Below are 23,255 nucleotides of genomic sequence, written 5' to 3'. Positions count from 1 at the left end.
TCTTACATGGACCTTTCCCCATTTCTAGCGTGGCCATCAAGAATAGCTTTTTTTTCAATTTGTTTTATTTCTGGTCATGCACCAATGTTAGCATTAGTGTGTGGCTGTCTAAAAAAAATTACCATGGGAGCGCTTACCACTTCCTATTTGGGAAAAACTAGGCCCCGGTTTCTCTAACCGGTGCTGATTTTTGAGGCACTGGTAGGTGCCTAAGCTCAATCAAAAATGCCATTTAAATGATATTTTAATGATGATTTTCAAGGCGCCTACTGGTGCCTAAAAACTTGGCACCAGAATTGCACCTCCTTAGGCTCATTAGGCAGTTTAATGGCACTGTGGGCATGGCTAATGCTGGAAGTGGCATTGGGTGTCCTAAAGCACCTACATAGGTGCAATTCACATCAAAGGTAGGCACCAGAAATGTAGGCCTAAAAACCCTGGCCTTCATTTCTGGCACCTACCTGCTAACTGAGTCTAGCCTTGTTTCTTAGGAATGACTCGGTATATAAGTCCAAGATTTAGTTTAGCTTAGTTTTACCTTTGCCAGAGGTGTAATTCTGCAACCGGTATATCATGTGATTGACACACAATTGGCAGTTGCATTTAAGGCGGCTGCTGACAACAAAACCGATTACAGAATCCGGGTCTAAGGACTCCCGTGCTATTGATGTGCTACTCCATTATCATAATGGTAATATACTGTAGATGTGTTAGTTGATTAGCACATCCACACTCATTCTCTGTCCCTGACACACTCCCTCCAACAAAATTATAAAACAGAATTATGTGCGCTTACTCCTAAATTCTATAAAAAGCACTAAAATGCTTACACACAATTTTGGTTCGAACATATTGCATGTGTAATTTAATTAAATAACAAGCTAAGCAGCACCAATAATTAGCTTCTTAACAATGCTAATTAACATCAATTACAAGTTACAAGCATAAATTTAAGTGTTTCAGATCTTCGTTATGTGGTTTTAGAATCCATTGATTTACCACAGGGAGTAAACCTTCTGGCATGTCCTTGACAAAAAGAACAGGAGTGATTTTCAGATGGGAGACTATTGCACCACTTGGCCTCAATCGGGAGATTGAGTGGTGGGCATTTCTCCATTGATCCAGTCAGTCCATTAACATCCAGCCCTTGGATGATTCTGATAAATTCCTTGGTGATGATGTCAGTGGTTTCATTCACTTCAAAAAGGGAGGAGTCAAATGAGCGATGTCTTTGAACTGTTATCTCTGAAAAACTTACTTGGTACTGTTCACACGCTTGCCAGCACTTTTGATTGAAACAAGCTTCTTTCAAATATATGTATGTATGCAAGGATATGGGTTTTGGTAGTGTGCTTGGAGAGGAAAGGTCAGATTTTAGTAATTTTATAAAGGAGGAAGTGACAGATTTTAGGGGTTTGTTGGATGTGAGCAGAGAAAGAGCGAGAGAAGTCAAAGATTACCCTCTAACTCATCTTTCCTCTAGAGCCTTGACCTTCTTTCCAATCCTTGAGAGCCATTAATAAATCTGGTTTTCAGCATACCCTTAATGAATATGCATGAAAGAGATTTGCATACAATGGAGGTTATTAGCATGAAAATCTTTGCCATACATATTTATTATGAAAATCCTGAATACTTGATTTATTGGTGGCCCTTGAGGATTTAGAATAAAAACCAAGGCCACAGGGTATATGTATTGAAATCCTTTTGGATCATCTCATGGAATTTTTGTTACAGAACCTTCAACATTATGGTAACACTCCTCTGTACTATCTACAACTTATTTCTTTTCAGAGGCATAGCCTTCAGAATTGGATAAAATATTCCAGCTGAGATCTCACCAATGGCCTACACCAGGGGTGGCAAAGTCCCTCCTCGAGGGCCACAATCCAGTCAGGTTTTAAGGATTTCCCCAATGAATATGCATGAGATCAATTAGCATACAATGAAAGCAGTACATGCAAATAGATCTCATGCATATTCATTGAGGAAATCCTGAAAACGTGACTGGATAGCGGCCCTTGAGGAGGGACTTTGACACCTGTGGCCTACACAAAAGCACAATCACGTCCTTTTCCTAACAGTTCCAGTAAGTATCTGCCTTTGCACCCCAGCATTCCAACAATATTTTTATCAATCATCTTGAACCAAATATTAATTTACTCCAAGTTATCTTAAACAACCTACCATACAGTTTTCTCTAAACCTCACTGAGCTAGATATTTAATTAATTGCTTCATTTGCTATTTGTCACATTTTTATTGAGACACTAAAAAAAAGTTTTAATTAACTGGAAGCATATAAATATGTATTATTTTGTACTTTGAGCAACACAATCATGGATTAATCAATAGCTAGTGCTTATTTCTATGAAATGAAGGTAATATGGTTTATGATTAAAATTATTAATTAACCTAGAAGATAATTGTGCTATTTCAATATTACTCTATTACATATATCAAGGGAAAAGAATTTAATTTTTGCATTACACATTAATCACACACTTGAGATGTAATTCTTGGTTTATGATTTAAAGGATGATCACTATGCTTTTTTACTTGTTAATGTTACTGTAAATAGTCCTGTAATCACATTGCATAGGCATATCTATTTTAAACAGCTTATAATTGGTTTAAAAAGTACAACAGTTCTGTGCTTGATTTTGGATGTTACTACCTGAATACAAATCCATCTATTAAGCTATTGCAGAGTCACTGCAGAATGATTTCTCATGACTACATTAATACCAAAATCATAGTTCCAACTAATTACTACACTGCACTCAAAATATAAAACTGGCTCTTAAAAAAATCTCTGCTGTTTTCAAAATTAGAGGGGTCAATATTCAAAGGGTTTATGCTCCTAATTTTGAGTGGTAAGGCTCAAGTTCACTAGGGTTGAGTGCTAAATTTAGGCTCAAAATTTCAGTAATCTAAATTTAGGAAACAAAGACACCCTTTTATCAAGCTGTGGTAAAGTATTTTAGCACTGGCCGGTGGGGTAAATGCTCTGATGCTCATAGGAATTAAATAAGCTTCGGAGTATTTACCTCACCAGCCAGCACTAAAATGATCTCTACCCGTGGCTTGATAAAAGGGGGCCTAAAAATTGGGTGCCTACAGGAGCAGATTAAGGAAAAGAAATAAAAATTCACAACAGAGCATTGAATTAAAGCTCTAGGCACCTTAATTAGGCTCACAAATCTAGAAAAATGAATGATAAGTCTAACAGACAGAGATGTGCTATGTAAAAAACCCTATTGCTTCCTGCAGTTGACACAGTTAATGAAGAGCCTTCAAATTCAATTGGAAATAATTTTTTCAGATCATCTTAATTAGTAGCTTCAAGATAGTACTGCCACTTTCCTTCTTCCCCCAAGCCTAGGGAATCCCTTAGTACCAGCTGCAAAGCATTTGATACCATACAAAAGCACTTCTTTGCTGCCAATCAAAGTTGGCAATGGGGTTGAAAGTGAAAGGGATTACTTCTGGCCTGGTAATATGCCACATACAATGCCCTGCCTTTTCAGAGATGGGGTACTGACACATCGGGTGGAGAGAAGGTACTACATTGCCTAATGCTGATACTGAGGGGGATTGGAAAGAGTTAGGACTAGTTGAGTGAATTCTCTTGAGAGCATAAAGACTGTCAATGCATACTCAAGTTGTGTGGTAGTGGTGGTAGTGGTTGGAAGAGTCTGCCAGAAGTTGATTTTTTTTTTGTTTAGGCAGCAGCTGCAGTCGGCCCATAATTAACCAAATGTTTTTGATATGAACATCTATAAAAACAAAAATAAACAAAATTTGTAACTAAACACAATTAGAAAAAAAAAACCTGCACATGACACAGTAAACACAACAACACCCAAAAAGAAGTGTGTGGCACAGGGTTAGAGCTACAGTCTCAGCACCCTGAGGCTGTGGGTTCAAATCCCTCGCTGTTCCTTGTGACTCTGGGCAAGTCACTTAATACCTCATTGCCCCAGGTACACTAGACAGAGTTTGAGCCCGCCGGGACAGATAGGGAAATATGATAAAGTACCTGAATGTAAACCACTTAGGATATAAGTGGTATAAAAATAAATAAATAAATGCCTGCAAATTTGGCTCTCCGGGGACTTGTTGCTTTGTCTTCGCTTAACTTGGAGCTGTTGCTTCAGACTACTGAAATTAAGTTACGTGTGTGGCAATCTTTCCCCCTCTCTTTGATGGGGGTATAGCTTTATATAATATGATTGTAGTACTCCAATGGTTACATTTTTTTCAAATGCTGCCATTACTGTGCTCTGCTGATTATCATCTTCGACTCCGTAGGGCAGTACAGCGATTTCTGTGAGTGGGCATACGTGTTTGTATTTCTTACGTGACTCTTACTATGCCTCGGGATAAGGGAGGATTGGGACTGCTTAATATTCATAATTTTGCTATTGCCTGCCAATTGCATCATTTAAATGATTAGTATCGAGGGACATCCTACTTTTCTTATACTAAAGTGGAATTGGACCTTCTTGATCCTTATACTGTCAGTACACTTTTGCATGCTCCGGAACAGCGTTTGCATTTTGTGTTGTCTAGCTACCCTGTTTACTATTCAGTTTGTAAAGCTTGGCAGTGGACTTGTGCATATTTGAACTTTTCTTCAGTCAGCTCCCCTTTATTAATGATCAGGGGTAACCCGCAATTTCATCCTGGGATGGAGACGTCCTTATTTGACTCTTGGTCAGATAAAGGACTGGTATATTTACACCATATACTCACCTCAGCTGGACAGATGCGTTCATATCAAAACTTGGTCCAGAAGTTTGGGCTCATGCCTAATAATGTATTTCCCTATTTGCAGTTGCAACATTATGTACGTACCTTACCACCTGCAACCTTAACTAAGACCGTTTTTGACTCCTTGAAGGATGCCTATTGTTTGGAGGCGCAGTCTATAATTCCTCTGCGCTTCCATCATAAATTTTTGTTGGAAGAGGCCCCTGGTTTTGATTTTGTTTCTTTGAGTAAGCGCTGGTCTATTGATTTGGGGACTCTCTATTTCTGCAGAATCGCTACAAGGCACCTTGAAGTCTTTTAAGCAGTCTTGGACTTCAATTCCCTTGATTGAATTGCAATATAAACTACTTATGCGTGTTTACATTTCCCCTGCCAGGGCATATCATGCTGCTCTTCATTCAGGTTCCTGTTGTCCTAAATGTGGAGGAGTAAATGCAACTTTGGGGCATATGTTTTATTCTTGCCCTGTTGTTTTGCGATTTTGGAAGATTCTTCATCATCACATTGTCAGCTTTGGAATACTCGTTGTTTGCCTCTTCCAAAGATGCTTTTCACTACTTTAGCCTTGGCTCATCCTGTTCCGAGAGGCCTACGTACTTTTTTGAAGTGTGCATTATTGTTGGGAAAGAAGTCTATTCTAGTCCACTGAATGGATGCACATCCTCCTACCTTGTCGCAATGGAGATCATTGATGATTTGTCAATTGAAGATGGAACATTGTGACATTCCTGAGATGGATTCCGTTAAGTCATGGCTCTTTGACCGGATATACTCGTAGCCATGTACTGAATATTTGACTGTGCAGTTGCCATTTTTTTTGTACTGTCTGTGACATTTGCTCTCCTGCTGCACCATGCCTCTTTATTTTTTTATTTTGGGTGGGTGGAGGGGGTGGTTTTTATGTTTTTTGAAAATTTGGTCTATGTCGTCTTATTGTTATTGTGGTTTTTGATTGTGCTTTTGACCATTAAACAGTTTTGCACCTAAATGCCTGCAGAACTGGGACAAATACTTCTTTATTTGAAATGAAAGACCCGACACTGACAGTATTTTGGCTCTTGGCCTGCCTCATGGGTCTTTTCAATTATCATGCAATTTTCTTTTTTGGAATTACTCGTCCCAATTTCAGATTAAACTGCTTCCAGCGACCCATGGCGACAGTACTGATTGAATAGAGACTGCGGTAAATATTTGTTGCTGTGGGTCGCTGGAAGCAGTTTAATTTGAAATTGGGACGAGCAATTCCAAAAAAGAAAATTGCGTGATAATTAAAAAGACTCCTGAGGCAGGCCAAGAGCCAAAACATTGGCAGTGTTGGGTTTTTCATTTCAAATAAAGAAGTATTTGTCCCAGTTCTGCAGGCCTTTACACTTCTTTTGGGGTGTTATTGTGTTTTGCTGTATATTTGGATTCCCTTTCTATGTGTGTTGTACAGTAAACACAACAAAAATTGTTTGCTTGCTCATCACTAGTGTTTATAAAATAGCACGTGAGTAGGCATATACATGTCCTCTAAACTATTCAATCCCTTATAAAATTACTTTATGTAGATGCATAACTGAACATCATACTTCAAATAATATCTGTATTTAGAGAATTTCTCAAGTGCATTCCCTTTTTATTCCTGTGTTTCAGATGAAGACCCTCTTCAGAATGATGTTGGTACCCTTATGTGGAGCAGATGATACTACCTTTTCATTGCCCCCACCTTTCCTTGTTTAGTTCTCTATAAAAAATATTGTGAATAGTCAGGGCATTCAAACATTGGAAGAGTGGATTATTTTAAGTAATGGGAAGATGGCATTCACCATTGAAGTAACCAGTATTGTATTAGTATGAGCAAGTAAATTCCCAAACAAGGAGACAATAATCTTCTAGAATGTGTGCATGGGAAAATTTGTGCTTGTGTGGTGGTGATGGTGGGGTTATGTGTTGATAAATGTTAGGCTTTCTTCACTAGTCAACTAGGGTTTATGCATTTATTAAGAATGCAGGCACTTTTTAAATAAATTAGTGAGAAGAAGAAGTGCAAAAGTGGCATTGTGAGACTCAAAGGTGAAGGGAAGGAATATGTAGAAGCTGATAAAGATAAGGCATTACTCTGCATTTCTTTGCATTGAATTTTAGTTGCCAGGCATTAGACCATTACTCTAACTTTTGAAGATCCTTTTTCATATTTTCCACTCCCTCTTTGGTGTCTACTCTGTTACAAATCTTGGTGTCATCTGCAAAAAGGCACACTTTTCCTTCTAACCCTTCAGCAATGCCATTCACAAACAAATTGAACAGGATTGGCCCCAGCACCGAACCCTGAGGGACTCCCCTACTCACCTTTCCTTCCTCCGAGTGACTTCCATTAACCACCACCCTCTGACATCTGTCCGACAATCAGTTTCTAACTCAGTTCACTACTTTGGGTCCTAATTTCAGCCCTTCAAGTTTGTTCAACAGCCTCCATCTAGCATATGTCCTCGATCCAGCTCTCCAGTCACCCAATCAAAAAATTTAATCAGGTCCATTTGGCATGATTTACCTTTTGTAAAGCCATGTTGCTTCAGATCCTGTAACCCATTAGATTCAAGGAAGTACACTATCCTTTCTTTCAGCAACACTTCCATTAGTTTTCCAACAACTGAAGTGAGGCTCACCAGCCTGTAGTTTCCCGCTTCATCCCTCTGACCACTTTTGTGAATAGGGACCACATCCGCTCTCCTCCAGTCCACGGGAACCACTCCCGTCTTCAGAGATTTGTTGAACAAGTCTTTAATAGGACCCGCCAGAACCTCTCTGAGCTCCCTCAATATCCTGGGATGGATCCCGTCTGCTCCCATTGCTTTGTCCACCTTCAGTTTTTCAAGTTGCTCATAAACACTCTCCTCCATGAACAGCACAGAATCTACTCCATTTTCTCGTGTAACTTTGTCAGACAATCTCGGTCCTTCTCCAGGATTTTCTTCTGTGAACACAGAACAGAAGTATTTGTTTAGCACATTTGCTTTTTCCTCATCACTCTCCACATATTGGTTCCCAGCATCTTTTTAGTTTAGCAATTCTATTTTTCATCTTCCTCCTTTCACTAATATATCAAAAAAAAAATTTGTCTCTCTTTTTTACATTTTTAGCCATTTGTTCTTCCGTCTGTGCTTTCGCCAGATGTATCTCTCTCTTGGCTTCTTTCAGTTTCACCCTGTAGTCCTTTCTGCACTCCTCTTCTTGGGTTTTTTTATATTTCACGAACGCCAACTCGTTTGCCTTTATTTTCTCCGCCACTAGTTTGGACAACCATATCGGCTTCCTTTTTCTCTTGTTTTTATTTATTTTCTTCACATAAAGGTCATTAGCCATTTTTATCACTCCTTTCAGCTTAGACCAATGTCTTTCCACTTCTCTTATGTCCTCCTATCCTAACAGCTCTTTCTTCAGATACTCTCCCATTTCATTAAAGTCTGTAGGTTTGAAATCTAGGTCTTTAAGTATTGTGCGGCTTCTCTCCACTGTAGCCGTTATATCAAACCAAACCATTTGATGATCACTACTTCCCAGGTGAGCACCCATTCGAACATTAGAGATACTTTCTCCATTTATGAGGACCAGATCCAATATCGCTTTTTCCCTCGTGGATTCCGTCACAATTTGTCTGAGCAGAGCCTCTTGAAAGGCATCCACAATCTCCTTACTTCTTTCCAATTCCGCAGACAGAACATTCTAGTCCGCATCCAGGAGGTTGAAATCTCCCAACAGCAGCACCTCCTCTTTCCTTCTAAACTTTTGGATATCTACAATCATATCCTTAGCAATTTGCTGCGATTGAGTCGGAGGTCTGTAGACTATACCCACGTAGATAGAAGTTCCATTGTCTCTTTTCAGAGCGATCCATATCGCTTCTTCCTCTCCCCAGGTTGCTTGCATTTCGGTCGCTTGGATATTGATCTTTACATAGAGAGCTACTATTCCATCTTTTTGACCATCTCTGTCCTTCCTAAAAAGATTATATCCCGGTATGTTTGCATCCCATCCATGTGATTCACTGAACCATGTCTCTGTGATAGCGACAATATCTAGATCTGCCTCTAACATCAGGGCTTGCAGACTGTGTCTGAATTTAAGAAAGTATGGGACATGAACATGGAATCTCTTAAAGAGAGGAGGAGATAATAGATGCTGTGGATGGGCAGACTGAATGGCCTATCTGGCTTTTATCTGCCATCATGTTTCTATGTTATCCTACATTCCTATGACCAATAGCACGATTAAACAAATTAATTGACTTTGGAGATGGACAACAAAGATGCAATTGTCTTCGAAAATTATGATCTGCTATGCCTGTTAATAAAAATAATTAAATCCATTAGATACTGTGTTGCAATCTAAGAAAAGGTACCAAGCCTTAGTGCATGCTTACCTGAGAAATGAGGCAACAATGTCAATTGGGTTCTATTTATCAGATAGAACAATTTGTTAATTGAATTGGTATATTTCTGGCAAATTAAATGATAGAAAGATGTGGTTTGTTGCATTTGAATCAGCATCTTCTTGATTGCTTAGCCAGCTGAATAACTCAATTTCTATGACTTGGTCCTTTTTTTGGGATCATGACATATATAAGATTTTATAAAGAAATGTACAATTGTTCTGGTCATTTTCTCTCCAGTGCATCTAAATCTTAAGGGGGCCTACATGGTGTTGTATGTCATAGGAGGATAGCACATATAATGTGGTGCCTGCACTGCAATAAATGACAGCTCTGTGTGATAAATGTAGGGCAGATGAGAATTTACCATACAGGCTTTATATTAACTGCATGTTAAGTTTTGCTGTATAAATATAGAAAGTGCAAATATTACTGCACTTTAGCAAAAAAGGGCCCTAGATATAAGTTACACCTCTAAATGGCACCACCACCAGAATGTCCAAAATCCTACCATCCTTTTAGATGGATAATTCTAACCCTATAACAATATATAAAGCCAAAATTAAACTAATATATTCACTTAACACTCTGGAACATTGGGTGTATATATTAGTTTGTTTGTTTCTTCAGTCCTTCTCATTTTTGAAGAAGATAAAGCCATAATTATCCATCCCTGCATCCCATGTTTTTCCAAAAAAGCTCTTCAGTTTATTTGACCTCTCTAATGTGCAATAAGATTCGTAACAGCCTCTTCCAAACATAGGATGTAAATAGTTTTATTCATCTGCTGTGCTAATTTTTTTTTTTTTCTAGAAATATGTCTACATTGGCAGTGGGAATGAATCAAGCCATTATTTCTGGTGAAGGCCTGTCTGGAAAGACACTGCTTTGAAACTTTGCTAAGAAAATAGCCTCATTGAATTCAAGCCTGCAGTTACACTTAACTCATAATCTCAGGGATATATGTCACTAAGATATGCTTTCTAGACATTTATTTGGTTTATTTGGTTAAACTCATATCAGCACTTGGAGGAAACAAAACTTAGACTGATTTATATTGCTTCAGTAACAGATGGCCAGGTAACTGCGGTAGTAGCTGTCTAATATAATATTTATCACTTTGCTCTGATGCTGCACTTCAGTAGAGTAACATGAAGCCTTTAACCCTCCAATGCTATCAAGATTGCCTGAATCATGAAGACAAAATACTCAGGAAGCAGACAATAATTTGAAAATTACTATTCTAAGTAACTATAGTTTGACGATAAACCGGAAGAAGGTAATCTTAAAAATGTTTTTTTGTTTTTTTTTAACCTGTGAACAAAAAATTTGTGAGTAAAATTAGATATGGAGTTCTAAAAATAGCATAGTTATTCAGATTGTTAGGAGGTATTCCCTAAGGCAGCAGTCTCAAACTCACGGCCCATGGGCCGCAAGCGGTCTCCCGGCTGCTATTTTGCGGCCCGCGGTCTAGTACCCGAACAATCTGGGCAACTGCAACTGGGCAACCTGATCCCTTTAACAGTTAAAGGAAAGATTTATAAACTATAAAGAGTTTTACCTCATGCAAAATTGTCATTTCTTTAATAAGACATTAACTATTTTTCTGCAGCCCTCCAAGTACCTACATATCCAAAATGTGGCCCTGCAAATGGTTTGAGTTTGAGACCACTGCCCTAAGGTATGTTTAAATTAATAAAATAAAATGGATAGAAGGTTCTTCCAAAGCAGTATGGACAATTTTCCATTTAGTGATATGCATTAATTGACATGGATTTGGCTCATTGAAGCACCTTAAAAAATATAGGGCTAAGGGAGAAATTCATCAAATGGTGTTACCACGTTAGCACGTGCTAATCACATTAGCACGCGCTAAACGCTAAAGATGCCTACTAAAAGTTAGATTCACTAACCTGCCCAATCGTGACCGATCTGTGTCCGGTCCGGGCAGGAACGATGGATTCACAAATCGGCGATATTCAAATGGGGGCGATCGGAGGAACGCCCCTATCCGCCAACACGGATCGCTAGTGTGCGATCCCGACGCATGTGCGATCCCAATGCAAGCATCTAAGACCCGTCTGAGCCGCAACTTTTTAAAAAAACTTTTACTTTACTTTTAGTAGCCTGCGAGCCTGTGGTTTTAACCCACTTTAAACCCGCGGGTTAAAACCATGGGCTCGCGGTGCGGGGAAGGGCAGGAGAGATTTGGAGTGGCAGGCAGGAGAGATTCAGGGCAGAGCACGCAGGACAGATTTGGAGCAGAGCATCGGGGCGGAAGGCAGGAGAGATTCGGGGCAGAGCAGGTAGGACAGATTCGGGGCAGAGCATCGGGGTGACAGGCAGGACAGATTCGGGGCAGAGCATTAGGGCAACAGGCAGGAGAGATTTGGGGCAGAGCATGCAGGACAGATTTGGGGCAAATCATTGGGGCGGCAGGCAGGAGATATTTGGGGCAGATCAGGCAGGACAGATTTTGGCCAGAACATTGGGGTGGCAGGCAGGAGAGATTCGGGGCAGCAGAGAGCAGGGCGTGCAGAGAGCAGGGCAGAGAGCAGGACGGCAATGGAGCTGAGAGTTGGAAAGGACGTTTGTTACTGGTCCCCAGCAGTTGCTTCTTGAGTTGATCGTCCAGCCCAGTCAGATTACAAAATTTGTTTTGTGAATCATGTCCCTGCCTACTTTGCATGCTGTTCCCCTCATTTGCATGCACGGATCAGAATCGGATCGGCAGAGAAGTAAGTGAATCAGGCAAGAGTAAATTAGGGTTGCAAAGGGGTCGCAAACCGATCAGTACATGATCGATTTGTTTAGTAAATCAAGCCATAATTCCTCCTTAAATTTACATGGCAGAAGTCCTATACAACCTTATTAGGGTCATGAGCAAGGTGTTGGCTTATGAATTCTCAGCTTACAGGATGCTCTGAGTCCGGCAGTGGGCAGATAACTTATTGTCCAAGGCAACCTTAAGCAGGCTCCCTTTTAAAGAACAGATGCTTTTTTGGTAAAGATCTTAATGATCTTATGGTCAGTGTGGCCAATCACTGCCCTAAGTCTATGCCATAAAATAGACTGTACTGACCCCCTGGCGGGAGTCATCCTGCTGTTCTCAGTAATACGACCCAGGTCCCTATGTTCAAAGGTCCCTCCAGGGTTACAGACAGCGATTCAGCAGCTCCAGATGCCAACAGTCCTCTGGTGCTCATCTTAATTCATCCTCTAAAAAGCCCAATGATGCCAAATTGATGGCTGTGCCCCCCACACATTGGGGAATGGCTTATGGCATTTAGGAAGGAGTGGGAGAAAATTTCCTTAGACCAGTGGATGCTGGATATCATCCAAGTAGGTGACTAGATCAAGTTTTATCACCCTCCTATGGATTTGTTCCTAGACTTTCTGGCTAGATGACCGAAGAAGAAGGTCAAGGTCCAAGTCAGACTTCTGGACATAGAACCTATTTCTGGTGACAACTCAGGCTCAGGCAGATATTCCAGATACTTCATCATGTCCACAAAAGGCACAGATGATTGGAGGCCCATCTTGGATCTCAAATTGTTAAATGCCTTTCTGAAGGTCCCCCGTTTCCACATGGAGACAGCTCGTTCAAAGACGGCTCGTTCAGTCACTGTTACAGTGGCAATCCAGGCCAGATGCTGGAGTAATTCTATCATTTGATATACTGCCAGCCCGTACTCCTGCCTAGATGGGCCTCTGACCAGCCAATTCTCCAGGTAGGGGTGTACTTGGATTCTTGTCTTCCAGAGGTGAGCTGCAACCACCATCATAACATGGCATAACATGACATTGCTGTAAACAAGGCTGCCCTGTAAACATCTAAAAGCTAAGTTACTCAGCATTTCATTTTCTGCTCTTTTGACTGGTTTTCAGCATTATATCTGCTTAATTTCTCTTCTCCTCCCTGTTTCTTACTAAAAAAAATATAAAAAAGCACAAAAAAATCCTTCTCTTTCCTCTGTTAAATCTTATTTCCTCTTCCTGCATTTTTGTTTAAAATACTGTGTTTTAGGTGGTATAGAGCCTATATTTCTGGTGCCTGTGGCTCAGGGTGACTAAAGTAGGGAAAATCCTGTTATAAATCCTGTGTTTTAGGGTAGCACTGATAGAACCTGCAGTTTTGTTTAAAATACTGTGTTTTAGGTAGTATAGAGCCTATATTTCTGCCTTACTAGTAGTCTTACTTATAGTCCCACCAACCCCACTATTCATATATAGAGACCCATATAATCAGGACTACTCAAATCAAGTCACTTCACAACCAATCAAGATGACCTTTATTCTATGCAATCACTGTGGTGCTTTAATTCCAAGACATACTATATGGAGGCTTAAGGCTTGCCCCATCTGTCTTCAACTTGCCAGTATTAAGGAGGAGCTCTGCAAACTTAAACAGGAATTGAATACAATTAAAGCAGCTTCCATCACTCCACAAAATCATACCAACTTACCACCTCTACCTCAAAGAATAAAACAGCCCAGGAATAAATGGGTCACAGTAGGCTCAGGAAGACTGCGACATGTAACACAGAAACATCCACCTTCACTAATATTACCTCTACAGAATTCCTTCGCTCCACTAGTGCACTGCGATACTCAGGAAAACAGAAGGGAGGTGGGACTGGAACCAATGAAGGTAACTCAAGAGAACAAGCGCACCCTAAGTACAAATAGAAAAGCCAAAAACAGAAAACTATTATTGTTGGGGGATTCCATCATCAGAAGCATTAACCTTGGAACACAGGGCGAGGAGACCAAAATAGTGAAATGTCTTCCAGGATCCTCAGCTACCAGGAGTTCCAGGCAAATACTGACTATAATTAAGGAAGAAACTAAGGATTTTAACACGTATGTTGTTATCCATCTGGGAACAAATGACCTGGCCAACAACTCCACACTTGCAGCACAGAAAGCTTTTCGGGAGCTTGGTGAGGGCTTGAAACCTTTTGTAAAGACTTTAGCTTTTTCTGAGATACTGCCTGCATGTGGAAAAGGAGAGCAAAGAGTGAAAAACACAGAGGACTTTAATAGATGACTCAGAGCCTGGTGTCATCAAGAAGGCTTCAGGTACATAGGAGGATGGGGAAATACATGGAAGGACAAGAAGCTATATTGCACTGATGGGCTACATATTATTACAGCAGGAAAAAAAACCTTGCAGAGAAATTTAGACAATATTTTTCTAGGCATTTAAACTAGAAGGTGGGGGTGGTGTATGTACGAAGGACAATTATAGAGACCACCCCCGGCAAAAGAAAAGATGTGATAGTAGTAAAAGCTGCAACATAAGCAATATCAGCAACTCATTTCTTAGTATTGCAACGGAAAGTGAAACGACACAAAAATCCATACAAAAAAGGAGATTATCGCTGAAAAATAGCTGGAAAGCGATGATCACAAATGCTCGCAGTCTAAGCAACAAAGTTCATGATCTGCAAGCCCTGATATTAGAGGCAGATCTAGATATTGTTGCTATCACAGAGACATGGTTCAGTGAATCACATGGATGGGATGCAAACATACCGGGATATAATCTTTTTAGGAAGGACAGAGATGGTTATAAAGGTGGAGGAGTAGCTCTCTATGTAAAGATCAATATCCAAGCGACCGAAATGCAAGGGACCTGGGGAGAGGAAGAAGCGATATGGATTGCTCTGAAAAGAGAAGATGGAACTTCTATCTACGTGGGTGTAGTCTACAGACCTCCGACTCAATCGCAGAAAATTGATAAGGATCTGATTGTGGATATCCAAAAGTTTGGAAGGAAAGAGGAGGTTCTGCTGTTGGGAGATTTCAACCTGCCAGATGCGGACTGGAATGTTCCGTCTGCGGAATCGGAAAGAAGTAGGGAGATTGTGGATGCCTTTCAAGAGGCTCTGCTCAGACAAATGGTGATGGAACCCACAAGGGAAAAAGCGATATTGGATCTGGTCCTCACAAATGGAGAGAGTATCTCTAATGTTCGAGTGGGTGCTCACCTGGGTAGTAGCGATCATCAAACGGTTTAGTTTGATATAACGGCTAAAGTGGAGAGCGGCCGCACGATACTTAAAGTCCTAGATTTCAAACGTACGGACTTTAATGCAATGGGAAAGTACCTGAAGAAAGAGCTGTTAGGATGGGAGGACATAAGAGAAGTGGAAAGACAGTGGTCTAAGCTGAAAGGAGCGATAAAAATGGCTACGGACCTTTATGTGAAGAAAATCAATAAAAACAAGAGAAAAAGGAAGCCGATATGGTTCTCCAACCTAGTGGCTGAGAAAATAAAGGCGAAAGAGTTGGCATTCATGAAATATAAAAAAACCCAAGAAGAGGAGAGCAGAAAGGACTACAGGGTGAAACTGAAAGAAGCCAAGAGAGAGATACGTTTGGCGAAGGCACAGGCGGAAGAACAAATGGCTAAAAATGTAAAAAAGGGAGATAAAATATTTTTTCAGATATATTAGTTAAAGGAGGAAGATAAAAAATGGAATTGCTAGGCTAAAAGATGCTGGGAACAAATATGTGGAGAGTGATGAGGAGAAAGCAAATGTGCTAAACAAATACTTCTGTTCTGTGTTCACAGAAGAAAATCCTGGAGAAGGACCGAGATTGTCTGGCAAAGTTACACGAGAAAATGGAGTAGATTCTGCGCCGTTCATGGAGGAGGGTGTTTATGAGCAACTTGAAAAACTGAAGGTGGACAAAGCGATGGGACCAGACGGGATCCATCCCAGGATACTAAGGGAGCTCAGAGAGGTTCTGGCGAGTCCTATTAAAGACTTGTTCAACAAATCTCTGGAGACGGGAGTGATTCCTGGGGATTGGAGGAGAGCGGATGTGGTCCCTATTCATAAAAGTGGTCACAGGGATGAAGCAGGAAACTACAGGCCGGTGAGCCTCACTTCAGTTGTTGGAAAAATAATGGAAGTGTTGCTGAAAGAAAGGATAGTGTATTTCCTTGAATCTAATGGGTTACAGGATCCGAGGCAACATGGCTTTACAAAAGGTAAATCGTGCCAAACGAACCTGATTGAATTTTTTGATTGGGTAACCAGAGAGCTGGATCGAGGACATATGCTAGATGTAATTTACTTGGATTTCAGCAAAGCCTTTGATACAGTTCCTCATAGGAGGCTGTTGAACAAACTTGAAGGGCTGAAGTTAGGACCCAAAGTGGTGAACTGGGTCAGAAATTGGCTGTCGGACAGACGCCAGAGGGTGGTGGTTAATGGAATTTGCTCGAAGGAAGGAAAGTTGACTAGGGGAGTCCCTCAGGGTTCGGTGCTGGGGCCAATCCTGTTCAATATGTATGTAAGTGACATTGCTGAAGGGTTAGAAGGAAAAGTGTGCCTTTTTGCAGATGATACCAAGATTTGTAACAGAGTAGACACCGAAGAGGGAGTGGAGAATATGAAAAAGGATCTGCAAAAGTTAGAGGAATGGTCTATTGCCTGGCAACTAAAATTCAATGCAAAGAAATGCAGAGTAATGCATTTGGGGATTAATAATAGGAAGGAACCGTATATGCTGGGAGGAGAGAAGCTGATATGCACGGACGGGGAGAGGGACCTTGGGGTGATAGTGTCCGAAGATCTAAAGGCGAAAAAACAGTGTGACAAGGCAGTGGCTGCTGCCAGAAGGATTCTGGGCTGTATAAAGAGAGGCGTAGTCAGTAGAAGGAAGAAGGTGTTGATGCCCCTGTACAGGTCATTGGTGAGGCCCCACTTGGAGTATTGTGTTCAGTTTTGGAGACCGTATCTGGCGAAAGACGTAAGAAGACTTGAGGCGGTCCAGAGGAGGGCGACGAAATTGATAGGAGGCTTGCGCCAGAAGACGTATGAGGAGAGACTGGAAGCCCTGAATATGTATACCCTAGAGGAAAGGAGAGACAGGGGAGATATGATTCAGACGTTCAAATACTTAAAGGGTATTAACGTAGAACAAAATCTTTTCCAGAGAAAGGAAAATGGTAAAACCAGAGGACATAATTTGAGGTTGAGGGGTGGTAGATTCAGGGGCAATGTTAGGAAATTCTACTTTACGGAGAGGGTAGTGAATGCCTGGAATGCGCTCCCGAGAGAGGTGGTGGAGAGTAAAACTGTGACTGAGTTCAAAGAAGTGTGGGATGAACACAGAAGATTTAGAATCAGAAAATAATATTAAATATTGAACTAAGGCCAGTTACTGGGCAGACTTGCACGGTCTGTGTCTGTGTATGGCCGTTTGGTAGAGGATGGGCAGGGGAGGGCTTCAATGGCTGGGAGGGTGTAGATGGGCTGGAGTAAATCTTAACAGAGATTTCGGCAGGTGGAACCCAAGCATAGTACCGGGTAAAGCTTTGGATTCTTGCCCAGAAATAGCTAAGAAGAAAAAAAAAAAAAAAAATTTTAAATAAAATCAGGTTGGGCAGACTGGATGGACCATTCGGGTCTTTATCTGCCGTCATCTACTATGTTACTATGTTACTATAACCTCGGTGAACGTGCTTGGGATTGTTGCCAGTCTGAACGGAAGAGCCACAAACTGGAAATGCTGCTGAAGTATGTGGAACCTCAGATATATTTTGTGGTTTGGAAAGATGGTAATATGCAGATATGCTTCCATGATTTAGATGGCATATTGCAAATGTTCCTCAAAGTCTTTTAGATTGCACAAATGTGGGCTGATCTCATTGAGCAAGGGAGTAACCCGGTGTAAGTCCTTTCCTTTGAGAAAGAAGCAAATAAACCCTCCTGGGCCTCTTCTTTAAGAACCTCCTGTAGGTATGCCAAGAACCACTGGAAGTAGTTCATAAGAAACCGTTTTAATGCAAAGATAGCAAGTTGGAAAAGAAATGTGCATCTAAATAAAGTTCCTGTATCTTTAGATATGCTAAACAATAGTTATCATGCAATCTTTGCTATACAGTATTTAGCTCTCTCTAGCTTTCAATAGTTTTTGTCTATAATATCTCATGGTTTTGAGTCATATATGGTTCTGCCTTTACTTATGTGTGAACCAGAGAGAAAATAATGGATGATGTGGTTATGGATCACAAACTATCTTTTGCTAACCTGGTCAAAATAAAGCTGAATATGTTTCAGAAGTTTTGAATATTCTTAAGCTATTAAATTACAAGAAATGATATTTAAACAAAGAATAATCTATGGCTTAAAGCCAATAAGCAGTCAAATGTGTTACATGTGCACTATTTATTATTAATGTGACAACATTTTATGCAACGACAACAGTGCAGGAAGGTAAGGTGTTGCCATGGTGATAAGTTACTCAGATGCAGCTAAAAATATTCCTGCTTCTCCATACTGTAATAAATATTTCATTATATGGAGGCTAACAACAGTGAATATATCAAACGCTATTTCAACAAATTTCCAGCTGAGCACATTATGGCTATCTAATGGATTTGCCTGATGGTCAAACTGAACTCACTTTGTTTAGGTAACTTTTTTTTTTTCTTTTTTCAAATAAATTCATTTTTGCATGGTTAAATGTTAGAAGACAGCTGGTGACATTACTAGGACAAGATATTGCTCCCAACTCTAGGGTAAATACCTCACACCGTTGAGGCTTTGTGTGTTCATGCTGGTGTCAGTGGAGATAACTCTGGCTAAATTGAAAAACAACCATATGGAAGAGTTACAATGACTTTAGAGCAAGGTGACTGGGACTTGGATCCTGTCCCTGCCAGCTGTGACTGTGTATTGTGTGCTCTATGTGCATTGTAAGTCTGGTATCTTAAAATTAGCAAATACATTATAAATTAGCAAATATATTAACAGGTGCCAGCAAAAATCTGAAATATGCAGATAGAAAAATATTTTGTTTTTGTTTTTTACAGTTAGAAAAGATATCAAGTTTGGTATTAAAAAAAAATGTTTGTTCTCAAACAATTACCCACAAATGCTGTATATGGTAGCCAAGGTTGTGTGCACACATTGGTGTATGTAACCAATATGCACATAGAACTTAATCGATTAATTGGATTAACCGGTGCAGATAAACAGAAATTAACACCTGTTAATTGATGCTAATTGGCATCAAATAGAAGTTATATACAGTGGTGCCTCACACAACGAACTTAATTCGTTCCAGGAGCAAGTTTGTTATGCGAAAAGTTCGTTATGTGAAACGCGTTTTCCCATAACAATACATGTTAAAAAAAATAATTCGTTCTGTAGCATAAAATATGCTAAGATGACATAAAAAAAGATAAATTTTTGGTTATTATTTTTATTTAGATACATCTAAAAACATAATTGTTTTTTAAAACAACACACATTTTTTAAATTTAAAGACAGACTAAGTAGAGTCTAATTTTACAGTGAGAGAGGGCAGAGTCTCAGCGGCAAAAACTGGGACTTAACTGTTCATTTTTTTTTTTTTTCTACCGTGTTTCCCCGATGATAAGGCAGGGCCATCAAATAAGACAGCCCCCCCTTTTTAGAAAAAAAATGTAAAATAAGGCACCCCCCCGCAAATAAGCCACCCACCGATACCTGCGCTTACCCGAATCGGGTGGTACGGTGGGTGACTCCGTGTGGTCCCTGGCACCCCCGACACGATCGGGGCAAGAGGGAGCTCAAGCCCTCTTGCCCCCCCGACTCCCCGACACGATCGGGGCAAGAGGGAGCTCAAGCCCTCTTGCCCCCCCGACTCCCCGACACGATCGGGGCAAAAGGGAGCTCAAGCCCTCTTGCCCCCCCCGACTCCCCGACACGATCGGGGCAAGAGGGAGCTCAAGCCCTCTTGCCCCCCCGACTCCCCGACACGATCGGGGCAAAAGGGAGCCCAAGCCCTCTTGCCCCGCCGATTCCCCAACTCCCCGACAATATCGGGCCAGGAGGGAGCCCAAGTCCTCCTGGCCACGGCGACCCCCTAACCCCACCCTGCACTACATTACAGGCAGGAGGGATCCCAGGCCCTCCTGCCCTCGACGCAAACCCCCCTCCCCCCAATGACCGCCCCCCCCAAGAACCTCCGACCGCCCCCCCAGCCGACCCGCGACCCCCCTGGCCGACCCCCACGACACCCCCAACCCCCTTCCCCGTACCTTTCTGTAGTTGGCCGGACAGACGGGAGCCAAACCCGCCTGTCCGGCAGGCAGCCAACGACGGAATGAGGCCGGATTGGCCCATCCGTCCCAAAGCTCCGCCTACTGGTGGGGCCTAAGGCGCCTGGGCCAATCAGAATAGGCCTGGGAGCCTTAGGTCCCTCCTGGGGGCAGGGCCTGAGGCACATGGTCGGGTTGGGCCCATGTGCCTCAGGCCCCGCCCCCAGGAGGGACCTAAGGCTCCCGGGCCTATTCTGATTGGCTCAGGCGCCTTAGGCCCCACCAGTAGGCGGAGCTTTGGGACGGATGGGCCAATCCGGCCTCATTCCGTCGTTGGCTGCCTGCCGGACAGGCGGGTTGGGCTCCCGTCTGTCCGGCCAACTACAGAAAGGTACGGGGAAGGGGGTTGGGGGTGTCGTTGGGGTCGGCCAGGGGGGTCGCGGGTCGGCTGGGGGGGCGGTCGGAGGTTCTTGGGGGGGGCGGTCGTTGGGGGGAGGGGGGGCTTGCGTCGAGGGCAGGAGGGCCTGGGATCCCTCCTGCCCGTAATGTAGTGCAGGGTGGGGTTAGGGGGTCGCCGTGGCCAGGAGGACTTGGGCTCCCTCCTGGCCCGATATTGTCGGGGAGTTGGGGGATCGGCGGGGCAAGAGGGCTTGGGCTCCTTTTTGCCCCGATCGTGTCGGGGAGTCGGGGGGGCAAGAGGGAGCCAGGCGGAGAAAGGGCAGTTAAGCGCAGTGCCTGCGCGGAAGGATGCAGCTCAGGCGACTTCGTTGTGTGAAACGAAGTTCGTTGTACGAATCAAGACATAAAGTTCGTTGTGCGCAGCGTGCGCTGTGCGAGGCGTCCGTTGTGTGAGGCACCACTGTATAAAACTTGGTAGGCGTATTGCCCACTAAATGCATGGATCGGATCCGATCCGTGTCCGGGGGGGCTGATTCATGAATCGCCTCATGCAAATGAGGGCGATCGGAATCACGCCCCAACTGCCTGCCTGGATCGCTCTATAGCGAACCCAGCGTATGCACAGACCATCTGTAGATGGTCTGCGCATGCGCTGGACCTCAGGGCCTGGCAGAGAATATTTTTCTTTTTTCAACTTTTTGGAGCCCATGGCTTTAACCCATGGGCTTGCACTGTAGGGAAGGGTGGGAGAGTCGGGGCAGGCTGGCGATTGGGGCAGGCAGGAGATCAGGGCAGTGGGAGAGTCAGGGGCTGCAGGAGAAAAGACAGCTCCTTTCATTATAACCAGGGGATGCAGTTTGGGTCAGGCAGGTGATCAGGGTAGCAGGCGATTGGAGCAGGCAGGAGATCAGGGCAGTGGGAGAGTCGGGGCTGCAAGAGTTCGGGGCAGAGAGGAGATCAGGGCAGCGGGAAAGTTGGTGCTGCAGGAGAAAAGACAACTCCTTTCATTATAACCAGGGGATGCAGTTTGGGTCAGGCAGGCGATCAGGGTAGCAGGCGATCGGGGCAGGTAGGAGATCAGGGCAGTGGGAGAGTCGGGGCTGCAAGAGTTCGGGGCAGAGAGGAGATCAGGGCAGCGGGAGAGTTGGTGTAGTGGGAGAGTTGGGGCTGCAGGAGAAAAGACAACTCCTTTCATTATAACCAGGGGATGCAGTTTGGGTCAGGCAGGCGATCAGGGTAGCAGGCGATCGGGGCAGGTAGGAGATCAGGACAGTGGGAGAGTCGGGGCAGCGTACGAGTCGGGGCTGCAGGGGAACAGCCAGCTCCTTTCATTATAGCCAGGGGATGCAGTTCAGATCAGGCAGGAGATCGGGGCAGTAGGAGATTGGGGCTGACAAGGCAGCGAGCAGGGTGGCAGAAGGCTTGAGAGCGACTGGTCCTCAGCAGTCGCTTGTTTGTGATTGGTCAGCCCAGTCTGACTTAGGCAACAGCAAATTAGAACAGGAAAACACTGGCCTAATAAACCATCACCTAACATTATGATGCCTACTTGTGTCTAAGTTGAATTAGGCGCTCGTAGGTACTGTTTATAGAATCAGGCCCAAAATGCCTTTCCATGCCCACTTCTACCCACCATTCAAACACCAGCTATATAATCACTTTTAGAAATGTGTCTTTTGTACGTGGTACTGTATTTCCTTGCAGATATGTTCAAACCTCTGCTGTATACAATTTATTAAATATAACATGGACACATTCAGGGCAGGATTAATTCTTTGAGGGCCCCTAGGCACACAAGTACACTGGGCCCCACCCCTGCCCTGTTCCCATTTATTTACCTGTTTAATTTGTTTTTATACTTTTTATTAAATGATTATTATAAATATATATCCCCTTTTTTATTTTACATCACCTAGAAATCAAGATAGGCAATAAAAATTTTAATAAACTTGAATCTTTACTTCTTTATTTCCATTTGTATTTCTTTTTTTCTTTTATTTTAAAATTCAAAACAAACAACTAAGATTACCATACCAGTGCCAGTGTACAGTTTTTTCTTCTATGCAACCCCCAAACATCTCTGAACAAATCCTCTCTTTCTTATCTTCCCAACTACTTCCCAGGACTTTATCTCTGAACCCTTTCCATACGTATATAAAAGTATACTACAACCTTGATTCATCATCAGGTAGGATTTCCACTTGATTTCACATGTCCCACTAAACAGAGGAAAGTTAAATATACAATACCATATAATGATAAACCAATACAATGACATTTTAAACTTCCACACCCATTTGCATACCAGTATGTTAATTATTTCACTTTAGTAAACTCTGGGATTTGTAAGATCTTGCTAACCATGCTTTTTAGGACTTGTATTTACTGTCATCTTATAAACATAAGTTTTGATTTTGTAACCATTTAAAATCAAGGAGTGTTTTTTGAGCACCCTGCAGTTTCCAGGAGTTTCTGGAGATGGACTGTTAACAAAAGTAATGATGTGTGGAGTGTTTTTTTCTGACCTAGGATTACTTTACAGTAACTTTCTTCTTTCTTTTCTCCTGGCAAACTCATCAATGATGTCGTCAAAATCCAAGGAGACTGTAAATTTGTTCTCAAT

General features: G+C 42.3%; 1 pseudogene; it reads right to left on the bottom strand.

Annotated features, from left to right (window-relative positions):
• The window catches only part of LOC117360406, a 31,866-nt pseudogene that overhangs the window by 5,625 nt on the left and 2,986 nt on the right, over positions 1-23,255 (bottom strand).

This window comes from Geotrypetes seraphini, chromosome 5 (genome assembly GCF_902459505.1).
Source record: "Geotrypetes seraphini chromosome 5, aGeoSer1.1, whole genome shotgun sequence".
Lineage (NCBI taxonomy): Eukaryota > Metazoa > Chordata > Amphibia > Gymnophiona > Dermophiidae > Geotrypetes > Geotrypetes seraphini.
Note: the sequence above shows the minus strand (reverse complement) of the source record. Positions and strands in the feature narration are given on the sequence as shown.